At 33.1% G+C, this 13,479-nt stretch overlaps 1 long non-coding RNA gene across 1 annotated transcript; it reads left to right on the forward strand.

Moving 5' to 3' along the window:
- The first annotated feature begins 10,874 nt into the window (after positions 1-10,874).
- LOC110688819 lies at positions 10,875-13,154 on the forward strand. Its single transcript, XR_002504686.1, has 2 exons — positions 10,875-11,357; positions 12,669-13,154. It is a non-coding gene; the product is annotated as an uncharacterized LOC110688819 (long non-coding RNA).
- Positions 13,155-13,479: the final 325 nt, after the last annotated feature.

Below are 13,479 nucleotides of genomic sequence, written 5' to 3' on the forward strand. Positions count from 1 at the left end.
TTTGGGTTGGCTTAGGGGCTCGGATCAGGATCGTTTGAATGTTTGTATTATTCTGGATGGGGCCTGGGATTGCAAGGATTACTCTGCAGGGACAAGTTGGATCTTTCGACATCTGGATTCGGATGTAGTTCTGGGGGGTGGCGCTCGCGTTTGTTGGACTTCTTCTGCTCTTCAGGCCGAGTTACAAGCCTGTTTTTGGGCGCTTTGGGCAGCTTTTAGCAAGAATTATTTGCATGTTTCCATTTAATCGGATTGTGCCCAACTGGTTTCTCTGCTGTGCGGTTTAGCTTCGGATAACATTGACTGTGTTTGGGTGCTGCACGATATTCGTAGGCTTACTACTGAGTTTCAGGCATGCCATATTCAAAAAGTGATCGATCCTGGGTTACTCCAGCGCATTGGTTGGCAGGATAAGCTCGCCGTCGGCATTTTCTCTTTTGGGCTTTTTAATCTGTTGTTTGGTTTTTGTTCTTTTCTTTGTTCTATTTGTCAAAAAAAAAACATTGAATGTAATTTCTCATTAATATTTAATATACTTCAATATATATAATTGTTTTTCAAAAACCAAACTTTACAAACCTTGATTGTAATCTATACTTAGTATTTAAAAACTCAAACCAAGATGCACACATGTCTCCATCCTATATTATCTTTTTCAATTGAATGTGCCAAGTATTCACTATTCTAATCCATTGTGCCACATGTTCACAATTTTAATCTATGTGTCACGTGTGTACTATTATCTTATTAATTCTAAGAGAAAGTAATTATTTAATTAAAAATTTATAATTTATAATTAACAATTTATAACTATAGGTACGTAGTAATTGTATATTAATTATTACATATTTATATGTATATTACTATATCTTTTAACAGTAAATCCACCATCCATGGCCTCTTCACCTTGATCAGCAAACCTACAATAATTTAATCGATCCCACGCACTCTTTATCTTCATCTCCCCTCTTAATTCCCACAAATTAATTTCTTTAATCATCTTTTCGGTTACAAAATCCGCCCATAATAATGATGATAATGAGTTTTTGGTATTTGTTCACAATTCACTAAAATGCAATATTACCTATAATTAACATAGCTCCACCTCCGTCACATTTGCATACAGATTTGGTGAGTGACTATTATCTTTTTCTTTCTTTATCATATTTTTTTACATTTTAAGTTTTAATTTAATTTTTAGTGAAATTGGAATAAAATATAAACATGGATGAGTTATTGTTACTTGAAATCCCCACTTAACAAAATTGGGAAATTGTTGTATGCTTTTGTAGTAAGGTTGATGCAAATTGAAGGTGGTTGTCGGAGGTGAAGTTCTTTGGCTTATCAATATGTTATTTGATTTAAGCTTCAATTAATCTGATATTTGCTTCAATTAAAGGTTTGAAAATCTTTTAACAAAATAAATAATTTAGGTTTGAAATTCTTGGTTTTGGTTTAGTTGAATGATTTCTTTCTTTTTTTTTCTCCCCATTTTAATTACAAACTATAAGCTTATTACCGGGTTGTATTAGTGATGAGTTTAAAAATCACTTTCAATTACTTTTACAAATTAGAAATCAAGGGTTTAAATATATTGGTAATCAAACCCTTCATCTTCCTTGCCTTTAAGATAAATATTTTAGTGGTTGCAAATAACTTAAATCATACAAAGTATTGTTTTTTATTTATAAACAAAGGCTTATTACATCCCTACCTTATGAAAAGTAGGATATTGGTCTTATGAACAGTGCACAGACTATTATACCCCCTCAAAATGTTTGTTTACCTTCTTAGCCCCATGTGTAATTTTGTAATTTTTCTTAAAACCCATCAATTAGTTAGAAATTAAATGGAAAATGGAATAATAATGTTTAAAATTTCTATATTTACTTTAATGCACTACTACAAAAAACCCTCTATCGAGTCGCCTGTAAATGACCTAACGAGTCGCTTTAAAGGCGACTCCACAGCCACCGACACAATAGCTTCCAACTTTAGAAGTCGCCTCTGAGGCGACTTGATAGCTTTTATATAAGTCGCCTATTAGTTGTTAGGTGACTCTATTTGTTAAGCTATTGTGTCGCTTGTGTTGAAAGAGGCGACTCCATAGGTTAATCTATTGTGTCGCTTGTGTTGAAAGAGGCGACACGTAAAAAATTAACATTTTTTCCAACTATTTTTATTAGCTCATATAATGTCAGTGTTTATGACACTCAGCATGCTTAATCTCTGGTTCTTTGCATGGAAGGTTGAAGTTCTTGTCATTATGCCAAAGTTACTTTTCATATATATATATATATATATATATATATATATATATATATATATATATATATATATATATATATGATATTGTAACTATTTTATATACATTTTTAGAATTAACCTATCGAGTCGCGTCTTACGTATTAGGCGACTTATCAGGTAGTGGTCATATAATAAAGCACCTAACAAGTCGGACTTTTAGAGTCTCCTATATATAAGGTGCGACTTGTAAACATATAGAGTCGCCTCATACTTATTAGGCGACTTGTTATGTTGGGGTTAAAATCAACAAAGCACCTAACGAGTCGCCTAATATACATGAGGTGACTTGATAGGTTTACAAGTCGCACCATATATGCATGTGACTCTATAACCCGACTTATTAGGTGGCTTAAATTAGATTTTTAAAGTCATCTGTATATAAAGTGCGACTTTTTAACCTATTGAGTCGCCTTATAAATATCAGGAGACTTATTAGGTGAGAGTCGTAGATAAGAAAACTCATCTATAGAGTTGCCTAATATTTATAAGGCGACTCGACAGGGTTTCGAGTCGCACCTTATGTACAGGTGACTTTGAAAATCTAATTTAAACCACCAAATAAGTCGGATTATAGACTCTCATGCATATATGAGGCGACTTGTTAACTTATCAAGTCACCTCATATATATTAGGCGACTCGTTAGGTGCTTTGTTGATTTTAACCCCAACTTAACAAGTTGCCTAATAAATATGAGGCGACTCGATAGGTTTATAAGTCGCACCTTATGCACAGGTGACTCTAAAAGTCCGACTTATTAGGGGTTTTTTGTAGTAGTGATGTGTGTTTGTTTTTAATTAAATGACAACATTAGTCACTAGACAACGAAAGGTTGTTGCTTTATGTGGGTATTTTTTTTTCTTTATTTTATGAAGGTAAAAATTAACGAATTACACATAATTGTGTTTAAAGGAAATTGAATCTAGTGAAATTAATCTATGATTGTACCAAAGTAGATGTAATATGAAGAAAGGAAACCAAACTGACTATGAAGAAAGTAAGAAGGGATTCAGGGGAATTATGGGGCTGCGTAGAGCTTATTTTATTGCAAAACCAAATTGTTTGAAGCATTTTGTCCGAGTTCATTTTTTTTTTATTATCTGTTAACTTTTGAGCATTGTGAAATCATGTGTGTCTGAATACTATTATATATTTATGCCACTACTATGTATTGTGATGTACTTTGTATTCCTATATGGTGTACCTTGTTGTTTCCAATTAGGTCAATGAGCGCAAAAGATATATTAGCATCATAAATTCCTATATAAAGTGTTAGCGCGTTATTTTTTTCACTACTTAAATAAGGGTGCATCCTATGGTATTAGATTTCCCAAAATATCCTTCAACATAAACGACAAGAACTATCGACAGCAGACGATCAACTCCATATGAAGTGCAAACACAAGCCAAGAAAAATTAAGGCTAAGCAATAAAGAGATATTCCTTTATTCTTCCATTAATTTCATGTCAAGCGCAAACACAAGCCAAGAAAAATTAAGCCAAAAGGGCTGGTCACCCTGTGCGCAGCTCGCTTTTGTTTGCCCTAATGCTATTATAATTATTGGCATCTACTTAGACAATAACTAGTTTTGACTTATAAACACGTTTCAAAGTAACAATTCCCATTACTTAAAATATTCTAACGAAATTCATTAGGGGGATTAAGAAAAAGAGTTAAAATATAAAACGTACATATGCAGAGAGATCATATCATCGGCTGGAAAATTATCTTTAAAATAAGCCCGTACATTACACGGCCAAAAGACTAGTTTCTCATTAATATTTGATCTATGATTAAACATTGTCATATATGGTTCCACCACCACCCTTATTTAAGGTTTTGTTTGGTTACACTAATTTTCCATAGGCACTCAAAATTCCTAGAAAATGCAAAATTGATAAGTTGTTTGGTTGACCAAAAAAGTGCAAAATGGATGAATTGAAGTTGGAATTCATGGAAATTTGAAGTTCCCACATAATGTAGGAAGTAAATTACCTAGGTCCCCTAAGGTCATTCAAAATTCCCATGAATTATAATTTCCTTAATACCTACCAACCAAATTAGACTAAATTCCTAGGAATTGCATGAGTGAAATAACTTCCCATGAATTGTAAATTACCATGGGAAGTTATTTCCCATTACAACCAAACAAGGCCTAAAAGTTGGTTTTAGCATATTAGTAGTGAAAAGTGTCTCATCAAAGAATTTATGAGTTATATGTTTAAGGAAAAAAAATGATTAAAGCTAATTAATACTACATATGGAGTAGAATTTTATGACATTAAATACCTACTAAGGACCACTTTTAAAAATTACTACCTTGTAAAAGTTTTTTTTTCCAAAGAAATTAAACTACACTATTGTAGACACCTAAAAATGTCTCCTCAAAACCAAACCCGATGATGAACAATTTTTCACCGCCATTATTGGTCGGGTTGAGTATTTAATCTTGGAGTGCTTAAATCCATATTCCATTTCATAAAAAAACCCAAATCCTAGCCCATTTCTCCAAAACATAACTTATTTTCCTCTTTTCGTACCTTGAAACCCAAAATAATTCATTTCGTGTCCTTTAAAATCATTCTTTTCATGTCCTTTTTATAAAGACGTTTAGATCAGTTTATTTTGGTCCATAACCTGGGTCCAATGATATAATAATTTGATGGGGTTTGAAAAGAGTTTTCCAACGATATATTATAATCCCAAATCCGAGTTATAACGAATAAGTTATGGCCAAAATATTAAGCCGAGCCCAAACCGAACCTAAGCCCACTTTACCTACGACCCAATGATCATGTGAAGGGTCCAAATTATTTAATCTCATTCCTAAAACAATTAGGATTAATTAGAAGCTTCTATAAGTTTCTAAAAGATCTTAATTATACTTTTTGAAAAGATAAGATTAAAGATTTTGAAATTGAATGAAACTTTTCTTTTATTGAAAGTCCTAATTCTATTCGAATTGAAAGACGTTCAAAGATAGACAGATATTATTTTTGCGCCTCATATTTTTTATCCAAATTTTATATGGTTGGATAGACCTTGAAATTATCTTTCGAATGATATATTATAATATCAATTCCGAGCTATAACGAAAAAGGTATGAATAAAATATCAAACTCTATCCAAAATTGACACCGTCTCACTATTTCGGCCATTTCTTTTATTATAAAAATTATTTTAATCTGATTTTAATTGGTTTAGAAATTGTACTTCAAGAGCTTTCCAACTATATCTTATTTATCTTATTCCAATTTCGGGATCAAAAGATATGATAAAAACAAAAATCGCAAAAACTACAGTCTATTGAGTTTTATTCTGATTTAATTCGGATCTTATCTTGTTTTTTTTTACCCTTATTTTTTCTCTATAAATAGAGTTCATATCTCCCCTTTTTTCAATCATCAACAAGGTTGATCATCAAATCATTCTCTCTTCCTCTCTTTTACACAAAAAATCATTCTCTTCTCTCTCTCTCATATTCTAAGCCTTAAACCTACATTTCTTATTACACCATTCTTCCCTTAAGCACTCCAAAGAGTCCATACTTAACCCGAGGTTCCGTCCTTAAACCAAGGCGTGAAAGGTACACATAACTAAGGGTTTGGACTAAATCAACTCTACTTTTTATTTAATTTAATTGTTTCAATTTTATATTTTTATTGAAGTTACTAACAGTTTATTCATGATGTAGCAATTCAAGGAAACTCGGAAAGTGAGTAATTAATCACTTAATTACTCTTATTTTTATTCTTGTTGTTAGTATCATTATTAGGGTTATTATTATTATTTGATTTGACTAACGTTATTTTTGTTAAATTGTTTCCAATATTAATGATAATTCTATTATATTTTTTATGATCACCATATTGCATGTTTAAAGGGAATATGTAATTGAAAATCACGCCTAATAAGATAATTTGGACAACCGGTTTAGGTTCCTTTTTAATCTTGTTATTAATTCAAGTGATCACAATATTAGAATTATATGTTGCATTAATATTAAACCAATTTAGCATAATAATAGCTTGGATCAAATTGAATATTTTGTTTGTATGCCTTTGAGATCGTAGGAATCACTTTTCACTATAAGAATCGAGTAGATGCCAATACGGGCGAATGTGACTCCATGACTCACTTCGTACCATCATCCCCGATCCTCTTTTCGTGGTTCCGAACCATATATAGTTAGTAATCTCATGGATTATGAATGGGGTGTAAACTTCACGGGTCAATCGTTGTTGCCTATTGTTGTCCCTTAATCGTGGTTGCCTTTTATGATCCGTGAACAGTTTATAAGTTCCTTAAAAACTTGTTGGCGGCTCCCTACTTTCCTTGTCCCTAATCGTATATGTCAATTCCCACTTCCTATGAGTGCCAAGCATATTAACACATGTTTTAAAGTAGGCGCACATCGAACGACGCCTACAACTATGCACCAAAAATGTTTGGGTAGCTGTAGGGAATATTTCAAGCATCCCAAACTTGAGCCCCACTGTGATCATACACTTAAGCATGGTGAAATCCAAAGATCCATGAGATCGCTAACTCCATAGTGGTCTGGAACCATGACTGGATATTCGGGGATGAAGGTACAAATCCAACCTAAAAGAGATTGAACCTGCCCTAAAAATAGGCCTCTACTTTATTCTTCTCGTATTCATGTGCGCTTTCTTGCTAACATGCAATCAATATATTAACCCTAAACTTGTTTAATCTATGTTGGTTGAATATTAATGCACAAACAAAACTATTATTGGCGATCACTTGAATTATAATCATATTAGCCTAAACAATATTATTAATTATCTTATTAAGCATGATTACAAGTACAAATTCCCTATAATCATACATAAAAGGCATGATCAAGAAATAACAATAACAATAACAATCATCATAATAATCTCAATAAAGCATAAAATAATAGCAAGATCCGAAGCATGATACTAACAAGATTAATAACAAATCCTAGCATGTCACTAAACAATAAAGATTAAATTTTTATCCCTAATATGATACTAACATGATATAAGAAATAGGAAGCAACCCATAGAAACATACATAATATTAGAAATATTAGTTATTACCCAAAACATGATACTAGAAATCATAAAAACATCTTAACATGATACTAGGAATTAAAATAATCAAAACATGATTTCTATATCAAAATAACAATCACTTACTTAGATGCCTCGTATATCTTTCTAATAACAAAATACATGTGTTAGTAACTTCAAGGAAAATAATAAATCAAACAATTAAATTAAATTATTGAAATAGAGATTGGGACCAAACACTCTGAAATTCTCAATCTTTCACGTTTAGGGCGAAGGCAACTTCGAACTTGGCTAGGTGTGTCTAGATCTAATGTATGCAGAATTTCGTAAGAGGGAAGGTTTAGAAAAAGAATAGAGAGAGAGTAAGCTTCTAGCTTTTAGAGAGAGAATAGAGATTGTTGATAATTATGAATGAATAAAAACGGGGGTCTAGGACCCTATTTATAGAAAAAATAGTCCGAAAACCGATCGAAAAGAAATCGAGTCTCATTCGAAATAAAAAACCTCCTGTCGCGAACAACAGGAGTTAGCGCCAGACGACAGACATTAGCGCCAGGCAACAAGTATTAGCGACAGGCACCAGTGCCAAGCGACATACTCTGTCGTTTGGCGCGAATTAAAAGATAAAACGCGCTTTGTACAGAATCCTTTTCCTAAAATAATTAAGTAATTAGAATCCGTGTTAAACACACTAGTAGAAAAAAGCAATTCCCCACCGGTTCTAAACCCCCCTGTGCCACCGGTTTTTAACCGTTGGGCATTTAGGGGGTGGCAACACTTAGTTGAAAAGCCACCGGTTCAAAACCGGTGGAAAAATTAAGTATTGCCACCGGTTAACCGGTGGCAAAAACAATTCTCGCTTTATCTTTTTTATTGTATTAAATATAAATGCCACCGGTTAACCGGTGGCAATGTACATATTAAGTTTTTTTTACAAAAAGAAATATAATAGAACAATTAAATCAAAAAAAAAAAATTTAGGACATCAAAATACAAATCAAACAATATCGATAAATATAATTGTAGGGAATATTTCAAGCGTTAACCCCTAGCTTGAACCCCACTGTGATCATACACTAAAGTACGGTGGCGTCCAAAGGGAAAGAAGATAGAGCAAAAGAGTCGCCAACAAGTTTTTTTAGGAACTTGTAAACCGTTCACGAGGTGAAGATTACACCACTTAACGATCCAAGAGATCGTCAACTCCATAAGGTCTTGAACCAAATAGGGTTTGGGGATGAAGGTACAAATCCAACCTACAAAGAGATTGAACCTGCCCTAATAATAGGCCTCTACTTTATTCTGATCGTATTCATGTGCGCTTTTCTGACTAACATGCAATCAATAGGATTACCCTAAACCTGTTTATCTATGTTGGTTGAATATTAATGCACAAATAAATCTATTATTGGCGATCACTTGAATTATAATCAAATTAACCCTAAACAAAATTATTAATTATCTTATATAAGCGTGATTACAAGTACCAATTCCCTTTAAACATGCATAAAAGGCATGATCAAGCAATAAAAAAATATCAAGCAACATAATAATAATAATCATCATCAAGATAATAATATTCATGTTAAAGCATAATAATAGCAAGATCCCAAGCATGATACTAACAAGATTAATAACAAACCCTAGCATGTCACTAAACATTAAAAATCAAAGCTTTAACCCTAACATGATACTAACAATCATAAATATTAGGAAGAACATAAAAGGCATCATACTTTTAATCATACTTAATATTAAAGTTACTCAAGACATGATACTAGGAAGATCAAAACGCCCTAACATAACATTAGGAATCAAAATAACAACCTAAGCATGATTTCTACATCATAATATCAATTAAACCATTAAAGTACTTACTTTGATGCCTCGTACCTCTTTCTAATAACAAAATACACACGTTAGTAACTTCAAGGAAAATAAAAACAACAATTAAATTAAATAATTGAAAGAGAGATTTGGGACCAAACCCTCAGAAATTAAACCTTTCACGTCTAGGGCGAAGGTAACTTCGAACTTGGCTAGGTATGTCTAGTGCTAATGTGAATGCGGAATTTTGTATTAGAGAAAAGGCTAGTTTAGAAACGAGAGAGAGTAATCAAGAAAATCTTGATGAGAGTTGGTGAATGAAAACGGGGTTTTTAGAACGATATATATAGAAAAAATCAGCCAAAAAGATAAAACATCAAAAACAGAGTTCTGACGCGAAAAGCCAGATTAGCGCCAAACGCTGACCTTAGCGCCAGACGCTAAGGCTAGCGCCAGACGCTAAGGCTAGCGCCAGGCGCCAAGCGTAGCGTCAGACACTACAGCTGGCGTTTGGCGCTGACTCGGAAATTCACGCGTTTTCTTAAAATCAGATAGAAATTGCCGTACAGGAGGATAAAATCGTATTTTCCTCAAAAATGTTCTTTGATTCTAATTAAAACTCTAAAAAGTCAACAAAAGTCAATTTATCAATGCTAATCGAATTAAGAATGAAAAGAATCTTCTAGAAAAATCTAGAAGACTAAAACCATTTCTAATTGCATTAGGAATGATAAATCCATATTAGGCTCTCCTCTAGATCATTGGGCCGCATGTAAGGCTCAACCCAGGCCCAATTCAGTAAATTGGCCATAACTTCCTCAATATTCATCGGAATTGGGCTTATAATATATCGTTGGAAAGCTCTTTTCAAGCCCTATCCAACTACACTATTATTGGACCCATATCGTGGACCAACCAAACTGGATTGGCTGTTTTCTTATAATAGGTTTTCAAAAACAGAGAGAAGAGAAAAGAAATTAAAACTATCCGTAACACTAAACTTTCCACACTTTCACTTCATTCGATTATGATTCGACGTGAAAGGTACTCATCACTGGGTTTGGTTTTGGGGAGACACAAATGAGTGTCTACAATAATAAAAAATTTACAATATATAATAAAAAAAAAATACAATTTAGATCAAGCAAATCGATCAATTATTTCCTCAAAAAAAAATCGAACAATTACGACATATAAATAAAAAAAAAATTACAATATAAATTAAAAATAATAATTACAACATCAAAATCAAAATTCTTGCATATTGATTCTTCGATTTAAGATCTAAATCAATATACCTGCACCAATTAAAAGAAAAAAAATAAATCGATTAAAATAAACAAGCTGCGAAAAAAACAAAATCCAAGAATAATTTGCATGTACCACTAGTGGAAAAATCTCATTCGTAACAGGCTATTTGTAACGGGCAAAGCTTTGCCCGTTACAATTAAGATATTCGTAACGAGAAAAATAGTGTCCGTTACGAATACTTATTTATTTGTAACGGGCGAAATAGTGTTCGTTACGAATACGTATGTATTTGTAACGGACAAATTAGTGCACATTACAAATAATTAAGTATCCGTAGCGGACACTATTTTGCCCGTTACAAATACTATATTACACGTAACAGGCGTAATGTGCCCGATACAAATGCCCAAACTTGGCCCAACTTATAGAGGAGCCTATTAGGATTTTTATTAGGGTTTCACGGCTTTCACCTAATAGCCGTCATTCACTCACTCTCTCTCTCTCCTCTCCTCTCCTCTCCGTCATTCACCTCTTTCTCTCATTTCCAACTCAGTCCTTCTCTCCTCTCCTCTCCTCCATCAATCTTAGAGAAAAAATGGTTAAATTGGGGGTTTTGATTTGCTTTATAAATCCAAGGGTTTATTGACGGGGGTTGTGTCGGATCCTTCTCAAGGTCTTTCCTCAACACAACCAGAAGAGACGGGGGTTTATTGACGGGGGTTTCAATTTTGCGCAACAATTTCTGGGCAGCGTGTTGTTGTGGTTCGTTGCGAAGAGATCGCACTTTCTGGTGGTCTTTTAGGCAGAAGATGAAGTATCTTGGTTTTCTTCGTAAGAGGATGAACATCAAACCTTCTCATGGTCCTATTCATTTCCGTGCTCCTTGTGAGATCTTATGGCGTACCGTTCGAGGGTATTTCCTGCTTTTCTCTAGAATTTTTGTTTTTTGATCTATTTTATTTGGTATTTTATATGTTTGATTGATACATGATGATATAGATTGCTTCTATGTTTGAGAAATGTAATCTGTTTCATGATTTTTTTGCGATTTCTCACTTAATTTATTTATGCTTGAAAATTGGATGTGAATTTATTTAGCTAAGTGTGATATTTAGAGGATAGAGTACTTATTTCTGCCTATTTTTGACTAAATCATAGTGTTTATTTTAATTTAAAGATGACGCATTTTTTTGAATGAAGTTAATAGGGCTATAATTCTGATTGTTGTAGATTAAAGTTATTCTCTAAGATTAACATTCATGTTTATCTCCTCTCACAAATTGCTCTATTTGTTTTTGTGTCACATTATTAAAAAACTTTGTTAATATCTATGCTTTATCTTCAGTATTTAAGGGAAGTTATGTGATGCTAAAGTGATTCTCTATCAAAAAAAGAAATTTTTTAATTAGCTTTCTTCTTAAGAGAAAGCTGGTAACATTCTTATGCGGAGGTAGAGTTGCTAGGTTGCCTTTTAAGAGGTATCAAATACTTGTAAAAATAAAAACTGAAAAGATTGCACTGGAAGAATACTCAATAACTGACTGAGGATGCATGAGTAACAGAACACAGAATTTGCGCCATGTTGAGGGTGTCACCGTTTAATACCCCTACTCAAACATCAACAGCAAGAACCAGGATATTTCTAGGTAATGAAGTTGTTTCTGTCATGAGATTGCTCATCATATAAGCTATATGGTGATCAAGAGACGCTCCCTGGAAGTAGACCCAAATATCATGACTTTATATATTTTGTGCCTTTGGGCCTTTTCCTGCATCGACCTTGAAAGAAATGAAGGAATAAGTTTCTTTGATTGTTCATTTATTGAATTTGCTAACAAAATTAATAGTATACGACATATGCATGAAATGGCGTACCTTGTCAATCAACCTGGCAAAAAGTGTAAGAGCATAAACACTTCTCTGTTAAGCTATGAGTATGAGGGTATTCAAGGATGCATACCTGAAATACAATAGAGGTATAAAAAATGAAGTTTAATAAAAAGGAGAAAATAGAAATAAAGGAAATTTAAAAGATATATATGCTTGCCAATTTGAATCAACTCAAGACTTCAAGTTGATTATTCAGTGAGCTCATCAGACATTGATTTTCATGAGACATTAGCCCCAAGTCATTATATTTTGTTGCTTGCATATTCCTTTACTCTCTTACCCCCCCCCCCTCCCCCTCTCATCTTCCTGATTTTTGTTGTTGTATGTGATCTAGGGGGTGAAGTTGGAAGTGAAGCTGCCTTGGTTGCATTGAACGGCAGATAACAGGACTTGGACACTTTCGATGCCAACTCTGAGCTTATGATTATAGGTGGGTTGAAGTGTGGTGTAACGCTGCTATCATTGGTTTGATAAAGGTTAGACTGGCTGAACCTTTGGGTAGTAGCTTTGCAGAGTATAGCAGCTTCGTATTTTTATGTTTAAGTTTGTTTTATTTTAGTTGTATTTGATCTGTTAGAATTTTTTTTTAACTTTTATTCAAATTAATTTTGATTTTTGGGTTTTTTTGGATTGTCAATAATAAAAAATGGGTATCTGTTTGAGCCTTTGTTTGTTAAATTAGGTTTCTTTTAATAGAAACATATGACGAGATCTTTTTTTTTATTCGTATTAGTTTGGCTTTCAAATTTGGTTTCAAGTGTCATAAATTATGATATTCGGTTTATTTAATTTGTGCTAACTTATAATTGATCTTGTTAAATACTGTATTTTGGTTTCTGGATAGATAATTTTCAGATCTGGGAATTTTCATTCATTGCTTCTTTCTAGTTAAATACTGTAATAGTTTAGTGCCCTGCATTGGTGAGGCTTTCGAACTTGAGAATACTTGATTGAGTGATGACGAGGGGTGAACTAGGCCGTTGAAACTAATTTTCCCTCGATCAAACTAAATTTATAAACACTTAACCAACCTAAATACTAGTATAGAGGCAAGTCAAGGATCAAACCCTAAGGAACGGTAATGTTCAAGCGCTCTCAATTATGCGCCTAAGCTAGGTCGAAGTCTAAGGATTAAAGGTAAACAC

The sequence above is a fragment of the Chenopodium quinoa genome, unplaced genomic scaffold, assembly GCF_001683475.1.
Source record: "Chenopodium quinoa cultivar QQ74 unplaced genomic scaffold, ASM168347v1, whole genome shotgun sequence".
In the NCBI taxonomy this organism is placed as follows: Eukaryota; Viridiplantae; Streptophyta; class Magnoliopsida; order Caryophyllales; family Amaranthaceae; genus Chenopodium; species Chenopodium quinoa.